The sequence below is a fragment of the Momordica charantia genome, assembly GCF_013281855.1.
Source record: "Momordica charantia cultivar OHB3-1 chromosome 2 unlocalized genomic scaffold, Mcharantia_2.0 BLBB01000002.1, whole genome shotgun sequence".
In the NCBI taxonomy this organism is placed as follows: Eukaryota; Viridiplantae; Streptophyta; class Magnoliopsida; order Cucurbitales; family Cucurbitaceae; genus Momordica; species Momordica charantia.
Genome location: NW_028275160.1, coordinates 19,396,907 through 19,412,218, shown reverse-complemented (window position 1 = coordinate 19,412,218; position 15,312 = coordinate 19,396,907). Strand labels below are relative to the sequence as shown.

At 36.1% G+C, this 15,312-nt stretch overlaps 1 pseudogene; it reads left to right on the top strand.

Annotated features, from left to right (window-relative positions):
* The first annotated feature begins 8,533 nt into the window (after window positions 1–8,533).
* Window positions 8,534–10,606, top strand: LOC148212991 (uncharacterized; annotated as a pseudogene).
* The last annotated feature ends 4,706 nt before the right edge of the window (window positions 10,607–15,312 follow it).

The window sequence follows — 15,312 nt, the reverse complement described above, 5'->3', positions numbered from 1 at the left end:
TCCCAAAGCCATAAATATCATATGTTGTGCTTTATATAGAAAAATATATGATCAAATTTCACATTTTACATATGCATATGATATTTGGAATTTTCTTGATGATGCGTATAGTATAAAAAATTCTCCTTGTATTAATAATTATTTATTTGATGTGAAGGAGAATTATAATTCTCAAAATCAAGAAAACTTGTATAAAGTGGAAAACAGAAAATGTGATGGATGCTCCTTGTGCTTGATGCCTCATTCAAATGGTTGGAGCAATCTCGAAACCGATGAAGACGAGGTAAATCATAAATCTCTTTCCTATGATGAATTATATGATGCTTTTGAGAATATGCTTTTGAGAAAAAGTTAGCTCTAAATATGTTAAACTATCAAAGAAGTATAAGATATTATCCATAGAGAATAAATCTTTGATAGATGAAAATTCTTGTTTGAAAAATAGAGCTACTAATGATATGTTGTTGCATGAAAATATTGATGATTGTTGGGACTCTATTTTGACTACTCCAATCAGTTCATCAAATCCAACAGACTCATGGCTATGACAGTTCACTAAAAGAGGATTTTAGAGTGTAAAAGGTGGCTACAAGTTATATATGAATCTAAAAAATGTTCAATGCTTTCCATGAGTAATCACAATCGAAGTCGGTTTTGGCAGGCAATTTGGAAACTCAAAGTCCCAAAAAAAAATCATAATTTTTACGTGGAAAGCTTCCTATGAGCTTCTACCATCTATGGCTACTCTACAGAGGAAATGTTTAGATGTGTAACCTCTCTGTCATAAGTGCAAAACCCTTATGGAAACAATCTCTCATTTGCTCTTCTTTTGTAACTGAGCTCAGAAATTATGGTTCTGCCTCTTCCTTTCCTTTTGGATTTATCTGCGCCAAAATCTTTCTTTTGCAAAAATTTGGGGAGAGATTTTAAGCTCTCTGAAGACCAAGGAATTCCTTGACTTGCAACGACTGCCTGTTGGAAATTGAGAAAAAATATGATTGGATTTCTTCTTATGTATCCACATATAATCAGATGCAAACAAATCTAAAGCCCACAGCGTTCATGAAGGACCACTCACCTGTCCGCTTAGTTTTAGTTTGGAGCCCCCTAAGGAGGGTTTCTTGAAGCTTAATGTGGATGCCGCCTGTAGATTAACTTCGCGGGGATCTGCAAAATCCCAAATCCTTGCTACCCCGCTTTCTTCCCTACTTCTTGAGACTAGGGCAATCCTTGAAGGCCTCCTAATAGCTATTTCCCTTCAATCTTCACGCATCCAGGTGGAATCAGACTCTCTTCAGGTGATTAAACTCATTAACGAGGAAGTTTCATCTATGAGAGACGAACTTAGTTGGATAATGGAGATAAGGAGCTTGGCTTCTCACTTCTCACTAATTTCTTTCTCTCACATCTATAGGGGTGGAAATGTTACAGCTCACACAACTGCTAAATTTGGTCTGTCCACCTGTACCACTTGTTTCTAGCAACATCAGTATCCTACGTGGTTACTTAGCCTTACCGACGGAGATTTCCCTTCATCTGTAATCCAAGAGGCTTTCATTTAATGAATTTCTCTTTGTTTCAAAAAATAAATAAATAATTTGTAATACTTTTTGATTGGCGTAAATGATGATCTTGTTGTCTTTAATTGGTATCTTTAAATGTTGTTGTTAATCTTTCTTTTGTTAGATAAGTTGATAAATCATGAGAATTAAATTGCTCTCTTGGAATTTTACTTGTCTTATGCCATATTTTCTTTAATGAAAAAATTGTGGAATATTTTGATAATTTGTTGGGAAAGATTAATCTACCATATATATATATATATATATATATATATATATTTTGTGAAATTAATAGGATTATGTTACTTGTCTTACTTTATCTCCTTGATATTTATTAATATTTTTTGAAAGGAGAATTCATATTCTTACGGGGAGTTATATCATTATATGTGAACTTTATTATCTTTTTAATGATATTGATTTTTGTATATTGCTCTTCATTGTTTATTCCTCTTTATATGATGTTTCTAAAGAGTATATATAGTGATTTTGTAATTGAGTATGCTGGGAAAACTTGTTCAAAATGTGAAGATAAAATTGCAAAACTCTTTTGAACACCTCCACTACGCTTGTGAAATGTGGAAAAGGTAAATGTGTTGATTTTAAAGTTTATGAGGTATGATTTGAACTTTATCCATCTTATGCATATTGAAGCTAAATAATTTTAGAATTTATTATAAGTAATGCTTCTTAATTGTCCTAATAATATATTAAGAAGGCATCTTGATAGGGAGAGTTGTTTAAACTTGTGGTAAATGTCTTTTTGTCCCTTATTAAGGAAACGTGTTTCATTGCTTTAAAAAAATATGAGCTTTCATGTCTTTATTATTATTTTTTTTACTTATTCCTTTTTTATTGATTCCAAAAGGGGGAGAGATAAGAAAAAAAAGTAAATAATCATGTGAGAAAGTGTGTTACAATTGAATTTATGCTTGCCTTGATTCTGCTTCATGTTATCTCACACACAACTTTGATTACATTTTTCTTGAGTGGTTTGTCATCTTTAAAAAGGGGCAGATTGTTGGCTTTTTGGCCTTTAATCTTGGATAATTAATTTAATTAATTAATGTTTTGAAATAACTAGCACATGTAGTATTAATTATTTTTGATGTGTAAGAATTATTATTATAATGCATAAATTGATTATGAGCTTCAATAATATTATATGATTTACAGATAATACATATTTTGTTTAACAAAGAATTTTAGTATTTACAGCTTAGAGCTTGATACGACGATTCCAACGGATTTGAATCATGTAAATCGGAGCTCAAACGAAAAAATTATAGTCAAAAGAAGTTGGAAGGAAAAATACACGCGTCGTTGATGTGACAGCTGAGTCGTTGAAGTAGACTCATAAAAAGTCTACATGTGGCTTGGTGTTAAAAAAAAGGAAAGAAGAAAGAAATTAAAAAAAAAGTTTTATTCAAAATAAAAAAAAGAAAAGAAAGAAAGTAAAAATAAATTAAAAAGAAAAAGTTACCGTTACAGACTAGAGAAGTGAAAAAAAAATGAAAGAGCCTTTGTCCAAAAGGAAAAAAAAAGTTAATGTATATATATACATTTATTTATTTATATATTATATTACTCACAATCTATGTGCAGAAACTTTTACCTCTCGATCCTTATGTGTTGTAGGCGGCTGCATCTCCCCTTTTAAAGAAGACATTTAAAACAACCTAAAACATAAAGGTTAATGGCCCATATGGGCCTTAAGAAATGTTGGGCCTTATCAACATATCGGATCCATTATGATCAGTATGTATCTTTTCAAGTTCAAACAGTCCATCATTGAGAGCATCTCTCATCCAGTGATACCTCACATCAATATGTTTTGTCATCGAATAAAACGTTGAATTCTCACCATGATGTATAGCACTCTAATTATCGCATAATATCACATACTATTGTTGCTTGAAGCCGAGCTCCTATATAAACCGCTTCATCCACAACGTCTCATTGCACGCCTCTACTGCTGCAATATATTCTGTCTCAGTCGTAAAAAGTGCAACACACTTCTGTAATCTTGACTGCCATGACACTGCACCAGCTACAAATTTCATCAAATAGCCGGAAGTAGACTTTTGGTTATCTAAATCTTCTGTCATATCTGAATCAGTGTAACCGGAAAGCACTGACTTTCCCACTTCCAAAAGTGAGCTTCAAATTGGAAGTACCCTGAAAATATCTCATAATCCATTTTACTGCCTCCCAATGTTGTGTTCCCGGATTGGACATAAACCGACTAACAACACCAACATCATAGGCAATATCCGGTCTAATACACACCATGACGTACATCAAACTCCCAACTGCTGAAGCATACAGAACTCTACTCATCGCTTTCTTCCCTATATCTGTAGAAGGACTCTAATTGCTACTCAGTTTAAAATGATTGGATAGAGGAGAACTTACTGCTTTAGGCTTTGCTCATGTTGAACCTTTCAAGTAGCTGCTCTGTTTAATGCTCCTGAGACATATACAGTTTCTTGGATACTCTGTCTCGTGCTATATGAATTCAAAGAATCTTCGTCGCTGGCTCCAAATCTTTCATGGCAAAGGATTTGCTCAACTGTTTCTTCATCGTGTCAATTCTTTAAATATTCCGGCCAACAATCAAAATATCATCAACATAAAGCAACAGTATAATAAAGTCATTATTAGAAAACTTCTGCACAGATACGCAATGATCGGAAGTAGTCTTTTTGAAGCCTTGCTCCCCCATAACTGACTCAAACTTCTTGTACCACTACCTCGATGCCTATTTCAACCCATAAGAACTTTTTCACAATTTACACACAAGATTCTCCTTGCCTTTCTCCTCAAATCTCTTTGGCTGTTCCATATAAATTTATTTATCTAAATCACCATGCAAAAATGCAGTCTTGACATCCATCTGCTCAACCTCCAAGTCAAAGCTCGCTACCAAACCCATAACTACACATATAGAAGACATCTTCACAACATGAGCAAAAATTTCATCAAAGTCAACACCTTTCTTCTAATTGAACCCTTTTACAACTAGTCTTGCTTTGTAACGCAGTTGTGAGGTGTGTTCTTCTTGTTTCACTCGATAAACCCACTTATTTTTCAGTGCGGTTTTTCTTTTAGGCAACTTGACAAGGTCAAAAGTGAGGTTTTCATGCAATTACTTCATTTCATCTTTCATTGCATCAATCCACTCTCTTTTGTGTTCATCTTCCATTGCCTCATCATAAAATTCAAGCTCTCCCCCATCAGTTAGTAACACATACTCATTAACTGCATACCGTGTCGAAGAACGCTGATTTCTGGTAGATCTTCTAAGTGAAACCTCTGTAGGAACCTTTGTAGGAACTTTTGTTTTCGACAACTATTCATGAACATCGTCTTCTACCTTAACCTATTATGGAATCTCTACTGTACCATCAAACTGATCATTCTGAACCTCATTCTCAGTTTGCATAGAAGGTTGTGTCAAAGGAACTGAATACAAGACAATCAAACCATCATTGTGCTGAAACACTGTTTTATCTGTCTTCTTAATATCTTCTATGGTCTGGTCTTCAACAAATACAACATCTCGACTTCTTATGAACTTCTTATGTACTGGGTCATACAGTTTATAACCGAACTCATCTTGCCCATAGCCAAGTAACAGACATGATATTGTCTTTGCATCAAGCTTCGATCTCTCATCTTTAGGAACGTGTACGAAAGCTTTACACCCAAAGACACGCAAGTGATTATAGGATATCTCCTTATCTGACCAAATTCTATTCGGGACTTCAAAATTAAAAGTAATACATGGCGTGAGATTCAAAACATGCACAACTATGATTAGTGCTTCACCCCAAAACGATCTTGGCAACTGTGACTGTGAAAGCAAACATCTCACCCGCTCAACTAGTGTTTTATTCATTCTCTCAGCTAGCCCATTCAACTTAGGAGTCTTTGGTGGTGTCTTTTGATGTCGAATACTATGGCTTTTAAAATACTCATCAAAAGGTCCACAATACTCACCTTCATTGTCAGTCCTGATGCACTTCAACTTCTTACCAGTTTCTCTCTCAATAAGAGCATGAAACTGTTTAAACACTTGCAACACTTGATCTTTAGTCTTCAACATATAGACTCAATTTTTCCTCGAATGATCGTCTATAAATGTCACAAAATATGAGGAACCTCCAATTGTTTTTGTCTTCACAGGACCACATACATCAGAATATACTAAATCGAGTATATTTGGTTTCCTTGAGTATTGAGTTGCTTTAAAGGAAACTCTAGTTTGTTTCCCTGCTAAGCAATGAGCACATATTTTCAAAGGCTCGTTCTTTATACCAGAAAGATGATTCCTCTAGACCAAAATCATCAATCCCTTCTCACTAATATGATCGAGTCTCTTATGCCATAATTCAACATTCTTTTCATCATCCACTGTATTTATTGCAGAATCAATAACCATTGCTTGTATCAAATACAATGAGGAATACTTCTCCCTCCTTAGCTACAATCATTCAGCCTCTAGTAAGCTTCCGTTTGCCATTGTAGAAGGTATAGCAGAAACCTTCATCATCAAGCTTGCTTGTGGAAATTAAATTCATGCGAATATCAGGGATATGTTTCACATTCTTCAAAACCAGCGTAGTACCATTCTTGGTCTCCAAGTGTACATCACCAATACTAACAACTTTTGTTGATCCATCATTACCCATCGATCCTAACACTGCCGAAATAACAAGATGTGTAGGATGCAAAGAAATCCCTCCTAGATGTGGCATGAATTGACGCGTCACTATCAATCACCCAATTGCTCTACTGTGTAGCTAGATTGATAACATCACCATCAAATAAGATAAGGAAATCCTCGGTAGCTGCAGCAACTCTATCTACGACATTACCATCATCATTTTTCTTTTCCTTACCTTTATCATTTTTATTTTCCCTCTTCAACTGTCGACTATATTTCTTTATATGCCCTTTCATGCCATAATGATAACACTCAACATTGGATAACCGACCGCTCTTACTTTTGCTTCTATCTCTACTCCTCGAACCTTTACTCTTACTCCCCCCTTCTTTCAGTAACAAGAACCTCTGACTGTGATGAAGAGCCCTATGATTTTCTTCTCATCTCTTCATTTAAAACACTGCTTTTCACCATGTCCATACTTATTACTAGATTTGGGACTGAGTTCGATAACGAAGTTCTGAAAGTCTCTCACGAGTTCGACAATGTACCAAGAAGCCATAACCTTTGTATCTCATCCTCAAACTTGATTTTCATTCCAGCAAGCTGATTAATGATACCTTGGAATGTATTCAAGTGATCTGACATAGGTGTTCCATCTTGATACTTCAAAAGCATCATTTGATTGATAAGAAACATTTTATTATTACCAGTTTTTGGGGCGTATAACGACTCAAGCTTGTTCCACATAGTCCGTGCATGTCTTTCTTCTCCAATATGATTTAAAATATTTTCTTCTATCCAACGTCTAATAAAGCCATAAACTTTTCGATGACATATTTCCCATTCTAAATCAGTTTTATCTTCAAGCTTCCGAAGTGAAAAAACAGGAAGATAAAATTCTTTCACATATAAAACATCTTCCATCTTCTTTTTCCAAACTTGAGAATTTGAGCCATTCAAGGTCATCATTCTACCTGTACTTGTTTCCATTATTCAACACAAGGCCTAATTAATTTTTAACTAGGCTCTGATACCACTTTGTTGGGATAAACACTTAATTTTATGGACCAATTATCCCATTTTGTGTGAACTTAATAGGAAATAGCAAGTCAAAATAATAATTCAAACAAGCACGACACACATATAATTTTAACATGGAAAACCTCCCTCAATGTGAGGAGTAAAAACCCACGGACCGAAGTAAAAAACTCCACTATAATCAATAATCAGCTACACCAAGTTCTCCCTAGCAACAACTAGAGGTATAACAATAATAATATCTAGAGACAATAAATCTCGGCAAACAAGGGAATAAACCGGGGAAGAAAATTAGAAAGATCTCACTTAGAAAGTAGCACCACCTACCCACTGTATCTCACTATAGGCAGCTCTAAAACAAATCTCCCCCGACCAGATTGAAGACCCTCGTGTTGTGAACACGCTGTCAAATTTTAACCTCGATCGAACCACGAATCGACCTCCGATCGTGCAAAAAACACTATTGTATGGAATGAGTTTCTTTCTCTTTTTTCTTTACTGTTTTCTATCTGCATGCAGAAACTTTTCCTTCTCTCTCCTGATGTGTGGTAGGCGGCTCCATCTGCCTTTTTAAACAAAATATTAAAAAGAAGGGAAATCCTTAGAAATGGCTACTCACGGGTTATCGTTAAGCAAAATGGCCAAAGTTTTTCTAAATTGCATGGCATGGCCAAAGTTGGTTTCCTAGATTTTAGGAGAGGTGTATAATTTCTTATTTATCCCTCTACACATTTCATGCCCATATTGCCCTTGAAGTCCTTCTCCATTTTACCCATCCACGTTTTATGCCTCCTACATTCCCTTAAATCTCTCCTAAACTAGCAATGTTATCGAGTTAATATTGGAACCACCTTAACTACAGAATCTACATAATTTCTAAAATATTTCCACAAAATTTAAACTACCAAATCTACCTCCAAATTTAAACCACCAAATCTACCTTATCATATTTAATATTTAAACCACAAAATTTAAATCAATTAAATCAATGCACGTGAAATCAGAAAGAGGAGCACAAAAATGATCAACAATCTATCAAGGCAGGAACATTATGAAATCATTCTTAGCCACGGTTTTACATGATGGAAGTTGGGATGAGCATAACAATTATGAAGGGTTCAATACTGGACACGTTTTAATTCCATTCGATTCCACCCTACGACAACTCTATGAATGTATCTCTAGAGATCTTCATTTTCCATAAAGAAAAAAAATTACACAACTTTCACTTTTCAGAAATGGTGCTAGCAAGTCGATAATTATGAGGTTGTTAGTAGATAGGGATGTGGTGTGGGCCATATCTCTGTTGTCAGATGTCAGGTGTAGCGACTACTGCATAGTTGTGGATACTGACCTTGTATATATCCCCAATTACGGGGTCAGTGAAAGTTTAGACGCCGCTCAGAATACAGTTTACCTTCGGGGGAAGAAATTTACTTTCATGGACCCTATTGTTCTTGATTGTACTCCCTCTGATTTCACATTGGAAGAATTTTCTGTCTTTCAAAATAAAGAAGAGTTGAAGAAGGCGCTTTCAGCTATTGCATTAAAAGGGAGTTTTCAGTTTAAAACCGTCAAATCCAACCAAATACAGCTACTTTTGAGGTGCATCGAAGAAACATGCAAGTGGTATTGCCGCTCCTCTCGATATGGCGACGGTAAATTATGGATGATTAGAAAACTCGTACTGGATCATACGTGTTCGATTGACGTTGTTCGTAGTCACCATAAACAAGCAACAGCAACAATGATAAGCAAATTTGTCAAGACAATGTTAAGTATGAACAACAGGAGGAACTATAGTCCACGCGACATAATTGATTTTGTCCGGAAGAAGCACGGAGTCAATATTAGTTATGACAAGGCTTGGAGAGGAAGAGAAAAGGCCGTAAACTCATTAAGGGGGTCACCGGAACAGTCGTACGCTCTCATCCCATCTTTTGCAGGCAGGTTGATCGATAAAAATCCAGGTACCGTATTTGCCTATACTTACTTTGTCTTTAGTCAGTCTATACGCGTATTTACTCTATGTATTTCTGCAGGGACATAAACCGCTCATGAGGTTGATGGTGATGGGAGGTTTAAATTTTTTTTATGAGCCTGGCAGCATCAATAGATGGATGGAAACACTGTCTTCCAGTATTTTCACTTGATGGCACATCCCTAAAAAATAAATTCCAGGGCACTCTAATGACCGCTTGTACTTTTGATGGGAACTCCCAAATTTATCCATTGGGTTTCGCTATTGTTGGCTCGGAAAATGATGCATCTTGGGAATGGTTTTTTCAGAATATGAAACAGCCTTTGGAGTACCAGAAGATTTAGTTATAGTTTCCGATCGTCACAACAGCATAGAGAAGGGAGTAAACAGTGTTTATGGTTCTACACACTATGGTATTTGTGTATTTCATTTGTTAAAAAACCTTAAACAACGACATAGATGTAAACCTATTGACCGATTATTTCATAAGTGTGCGAACTCATATACATCTGATGTTTTTGAATTTTATATGAGACAATTAGAATAGATTTTACCGTCTATTAGATGAGAGCTTCAAGAAATAGGTTATCATAAGTGGGCTCGTGCATTCTCTGTAAAGAACCGGTATGTCTTGATGACAACAAATATTTCTGAGAGTTTGAACTCCATCCTTAAAGAAGCTCGCGAGTTGCCGATTATATCTCTTTTAGAAAGTATAAGAGATCTTATGCAGAAGTGGTTTTATCAACGAAGATCGTTTTCTAATTTTCAACGAGTAGATATCACCCCATGGGCTGCGAAGGTACTACATTCATCCTTGAAGGAGAGTCGCACAATGGATGTAAGATTTATTTTGCCAGCATTTTATCCACGAATTATTTTGTTTTTTTTCACATTTTTTATTGATATATTTCATATGTCATTTTGTAGATATACCCGATAAATGACCATCAATTCGAAGTCCAAGTACGGAGCAACCACTTTGAGGTTGATATTCTTAACCGTACATGCACATGTAGACAGTGGGACTTAGACTTGATCCCATGCCCACATGCATGTCTTGCTATTGGTCGGAGAGGGTTGAACTTAAATACGTTTGTTCATGATTTCTATCAAGTGTCAACATTGCAATTATTATACCAGGGTGACGTACATCCAATTGGTCAGACTTACAACATTGCGTCAACAGTTGGTCAAGATGAGGGAGACATCCTCCCTCCAAATGTAAAGCGCTCTGCTGGTAGGCCACGAAAAAAGAGACTTGTTGCTCTGGTTGAGAAGAGATCGACAGTAAAATGTGGAAGATGTGGTCGGTTAGGACACAATCGGAGACGCTGTAAAAACGCACTTTGACATTTGTTTTGTTCTTATTGGAGACGGTGTAAAAACGCACTTTGACATGTGTTTTGTTCTTATTGGTGAGAGTTATTTTATTATTTGTTTTTCAGTCAATTACACCATTAATTTGAGGACCAAAACAGTTCATATAAGCTGTAATCTTCAACTTACCACGTTATATAAGTTGCATTTTGACAACGTAGTATTCCATAGTTCTTATACACAGTATATATATGTAACTACTGATTACGCTTGTTTACATGGGTAAAAAGAAGGTTTTAGATGCTGTTTTTACAATGTTTCAGCTTTGTTTCAGATTTTTCTCGATCGTTTGAGTTCCAATTCATGCAAAATTCATATATTATGGTTTGTGGTTGGCTTATATTGTATTTACGACATTTTAGGACCATTTGGGAGTGCAAATTAATCAAAAGAAGCAAAAAGACGGAAAAACCTACATGGGAGGCGCCAGGCGCCTGGGAAGCCTGCAGAAAAACTGGTTTTCTTCCAACTTTGCCCTTAATGAAACGCGTCTTCCAATGCGTTTTGGTGGTTCCAACCGATGCATACGTGTAGAAGAAGTGTTCCACTATCAGTTTGAGCACGATTTGGTCAGTCAAAAGAGTTGGAAATGGGTGATTCACCATCGTTTTAGGACCTACCTAACCAATTCTGCACAGCTATAAATTCCAGCAACTTCTCCACCAAAATCATCAAGCCTTGGTTCCTTCTCTTGATCATTTTTTAGTGTTTCTTTGTTGCTTTCTAAGTACTTTTGAGTTGCTTTCATTAGTTGCTTTTGGTTTTTAAATCCCGAGTACTTTACATTCCTTTATTGAGCTTTATTTTGTTTCCATTTGTACTTAGTTATTTTTTACTTATTCAAATATATAAAAATCCAGCACTTTGCTTCTCTTCTCTTTGCCTTTACTTTATTTTTAGTTAAGAGATTTGTGTTTTTGGAGGAAAGAGCACGTGACACTCCCCCTTGCTTGAAAGAGAAGGGCGAAGCTCTCAATCCCGATAAAAACTCTCCGTTAGTTAACTTTTGTTTTTCACACATGCATTCCACATTCAACTGTTTTACTTACTGTATTTTCTTCAATATGTCTTTCTAAATTCCCGTCTAGCCCGGTTATGGATAGTTAGCCTTTTATGTCTAAAAAGGGTTGCTAAGAAGTAGTGTTTTTGCTTTCCATTCATTGCTCAACATGTTTTCCCAAAAAGTTAGGATTTAGAGAAGGCCACTGTAAGTCTTAACAAGTCAATACTGAAAAGGTTGCTTATTTACATTGTTGAGTGGTTAAACCGAGGAGAGGAGCGCCTTAGACATAAGGGTTCCGCTTAAGTAGCCTAGACATAGGACCTTAACCCGAGGTTGCGACTATTTCCATCCTAAAACTAAGATATCTCTCATAATAGACATATTAGGGAATGTCTTAGGACTTTGAACTTGCTTAGACATAAGTCAAGTGAGAAGCGTAGTCGTTGGTTTCTAAAGTAAAATGCATATTATCCTTAACATGTCCTTGATTCTTTGTTGGCTAACTTGAAGTAATTCGGGCTAGGTTTTATCATTATAAGTCCAAATCCCAAATCCAAAACCATTATGTCTGACCACTTCCCATTTTACAAGAATCACTCATTTCAACATTCACTATTCTTTAAAACTTTAGAGTTTGGAAATTATTTAGAAGTCCTTGAGGATCGATACTTGGATACTCCATCCATTTTATATTACTCTGACAGGTGTGCGCTTGCATCTATATAATTGTTACCACGCTTAGTGCGTGCGTTCAGCATAAACGCCCCAGTCAACTACTCCATGGTCAGAAGGAAGCATATAAAATCAGCATAATAGAGTCCAACATCTGGTAATGAAATGCATTCAGATTTAGGATTAAGCTATTCATACACTGTATAAGCATGTAGCTATGTCATTTTTAAAAGAAATCATAGAGAAGTTACAACAAGTGGTAACTTCATGATCCTGCAAGTCAAAAATAGACACCAAGATAAAGAGCAAATTTTAAACAAAAGTTCAGAAGAGTTCATAGTCCATATAAGTTGTAATCTTCAACTTACCACCTTATATAAGTTGCATTTTGATAACGTAGTAATTCTTAGTTCATATACACAGTATATATATGTAACTACTTCGTGGTCAGAATGAAACAATATAAAATCAGCATAATAGAATCCAACATCTGGTAATGAAATGTATTCAGATTCAGGATTAAGCTATTCATACACTGTATAAGCACGTAGTTATCCCATTTTTAAAAGAAATTATAGAGAAGTTACAACAAGTGGTAACTTCATGATCCTGCAAGTCAAAAATATATGCCAAGATAAAAACAAATATTAAACAAAAGTTCAGAAGAAAGCATAAAACATTACCATAAGAGACATCATGTTTATGGTTATGAAATGCAACCACATATAAGATTAATGTGACCATACATAGTATAACTATGTAGTTACCACATTTTCATAAGAAAACATAAAGAAAGTTACAACTAGTGATAACTTGTTTGTTCATACCTAGTCTAACATAATAGTCAAAAAACCACAAACAAAATTTGTCCATATGTAGTTTAAATAAAACATAATAAAAGTCGGGCATAAGTGAATGTTCTAGAAAGTTTCATGTATAAGTGTGTCACCCTCGCGGTTCCTGGGATTGGCTTAGGAGTTCAAACGACGGTTGATGGTATCCCCTTGGCGTCTTCTCTTGAGCAATACTTTTTCCCCTCAGTGCGTCTATATAGATTCCCGTAGCAATATTTTCGGTCGAACCCTCCACCTTCTTCATTTTTAAATCACGGGGCAATAAATCTTTTTTTTTGCATTTTTATATTGGTGTTCACCTAAGAATTCAAATAGACCATGTTACCATGACAACACATGTATCTAACTTTGTTTTAGAGTTAGGACAATTATGTATACATTACCTCTTGAAGTTCTGACTTCCCTTCTGAAAGTCGAACCTCACGGGAAAGTACTTGATCCTGTATTTTTATTCCCATAGCATATAATGTCTAAAATGTCGAACCTCTCATCACCATTATATGTATATATAGTTATAGGATTACTCACCCGTTGCAAATTATTTATTCCTGTACTAGCCGGTGTTTTTAGAAGCTTAGGGTGTCCAAGATTATATGTGTCCTGCATAAGGTAGGATTACATGAGTTACTGTTTCATTACATGAGTTATAGTTTATACATCTAAATAAAACAAAAGGTTCACCTTTCTCATTGTTGCCCCTCCTACTTGGGTCCTGTTCATCTTCTCAATACTTTGGTCCTCGTCAACACATCTTATGACCTCATTTATTTGTTCATCAATATCATAAAGTCCATCACATGCCTGCATCATATACTAAACATCTTGAGTTCATATTTCAAATATCATAAGTGCATCACATATTACGTTCTTTTTCGCTACCTGAGTTTTGTCTTGGGTGGGTTATTTTTCAGAAACCTTTCCTGCAGTAGTTGTCGGGGTGGCACCCGTCCGGATACCTTGCACAATTGCAAGGCATTGTTGTCTTTGTCCACCTGTAGGGTCCTCCTCATCATTTTTTCTCTGCACAGTTGAGGCTTTTTCTTGGTGGTGATCATCAATTGGATGGTCAGTTTTTTTCTTATCTGTTCGACCTTCTATAGTCTCAAGTTCATTTGTAAATGATGATGTTCCCTGGAACATTACAACCTTCATATATCAGGATGAGACTGTAATAAACATATGGGGTACCTAATTACATTTACCTTGTAGATAGTTTCGAATGCAGTTCCCACATTCATATCCCCTCTCATCATAAACCTATCGAGTCTGTCATCGTCCGATCCAGCACTTGTGTTCAATTGTTCAAGAATCATGTTTAAGCTAGTCATAATGCCATCAAGCTTCCCTGCAAATTCCTTCTGGGTCTTTACAATTTCATCCTGCTTTTTTTCAATTGCAGTCAAACGCTCGTTTATACCTATTGCACTCCCAAATGCTAGGGCTTGGACACCCCCCATTGTTGTTCCATCTTGATCTTCGAGGAATGGCGCCATATATGGCATGGTTAGTTCCTCTTCGGTTGGCTCCATTGGCACCACTTCCAGCTACACAAAAAAGTGAGGTATTTAGTAATTTAATCAGGTTGACAATACAAATTATTCTAAAAAAGAGTAACTAGAACATTACCGTTGGCGAGTCAAAAACTTTGCAGCCAATTCCTTCCACTCTGGTTGCAGTTCGGCTTCCCAGTTGAGCATCCGCGGAGTGCCATAACCAATCCTCCGTGCGTAATAATTTGGTGGGGTACTAAGTGAAGGTATAACCTCGTATGCCCACACTATCAGTGCAGATATGAATCCACCCATCCCTACGCCTGTTAGTCCTCGGCTGTCTGGCGCCTTTTTCATGTAGTCAATAAGGAGGTCAAATGCTACCCTTCCCCATGGGTAGTTATTAAATATTTCCTCATCATCTACCATTATGATGTGATCCATATCTACATGTACGGAGTCTTGGTGTGGCAAAAGGAAACTCTCCAAACAATAGAGCAAAGCCATCTTCACCATATCATCTTCAGGTGCATTTTTGTTAACCTTGAAAGCAAGGTTTAGGTGTTTCCTTGTCACAAACTTCTCCCCCTCAAAATAAACGTTTCTTATGTGTGCTCCCCCCTTCACCTTATCCATGTCTATTTGGGGTAATGGACCACA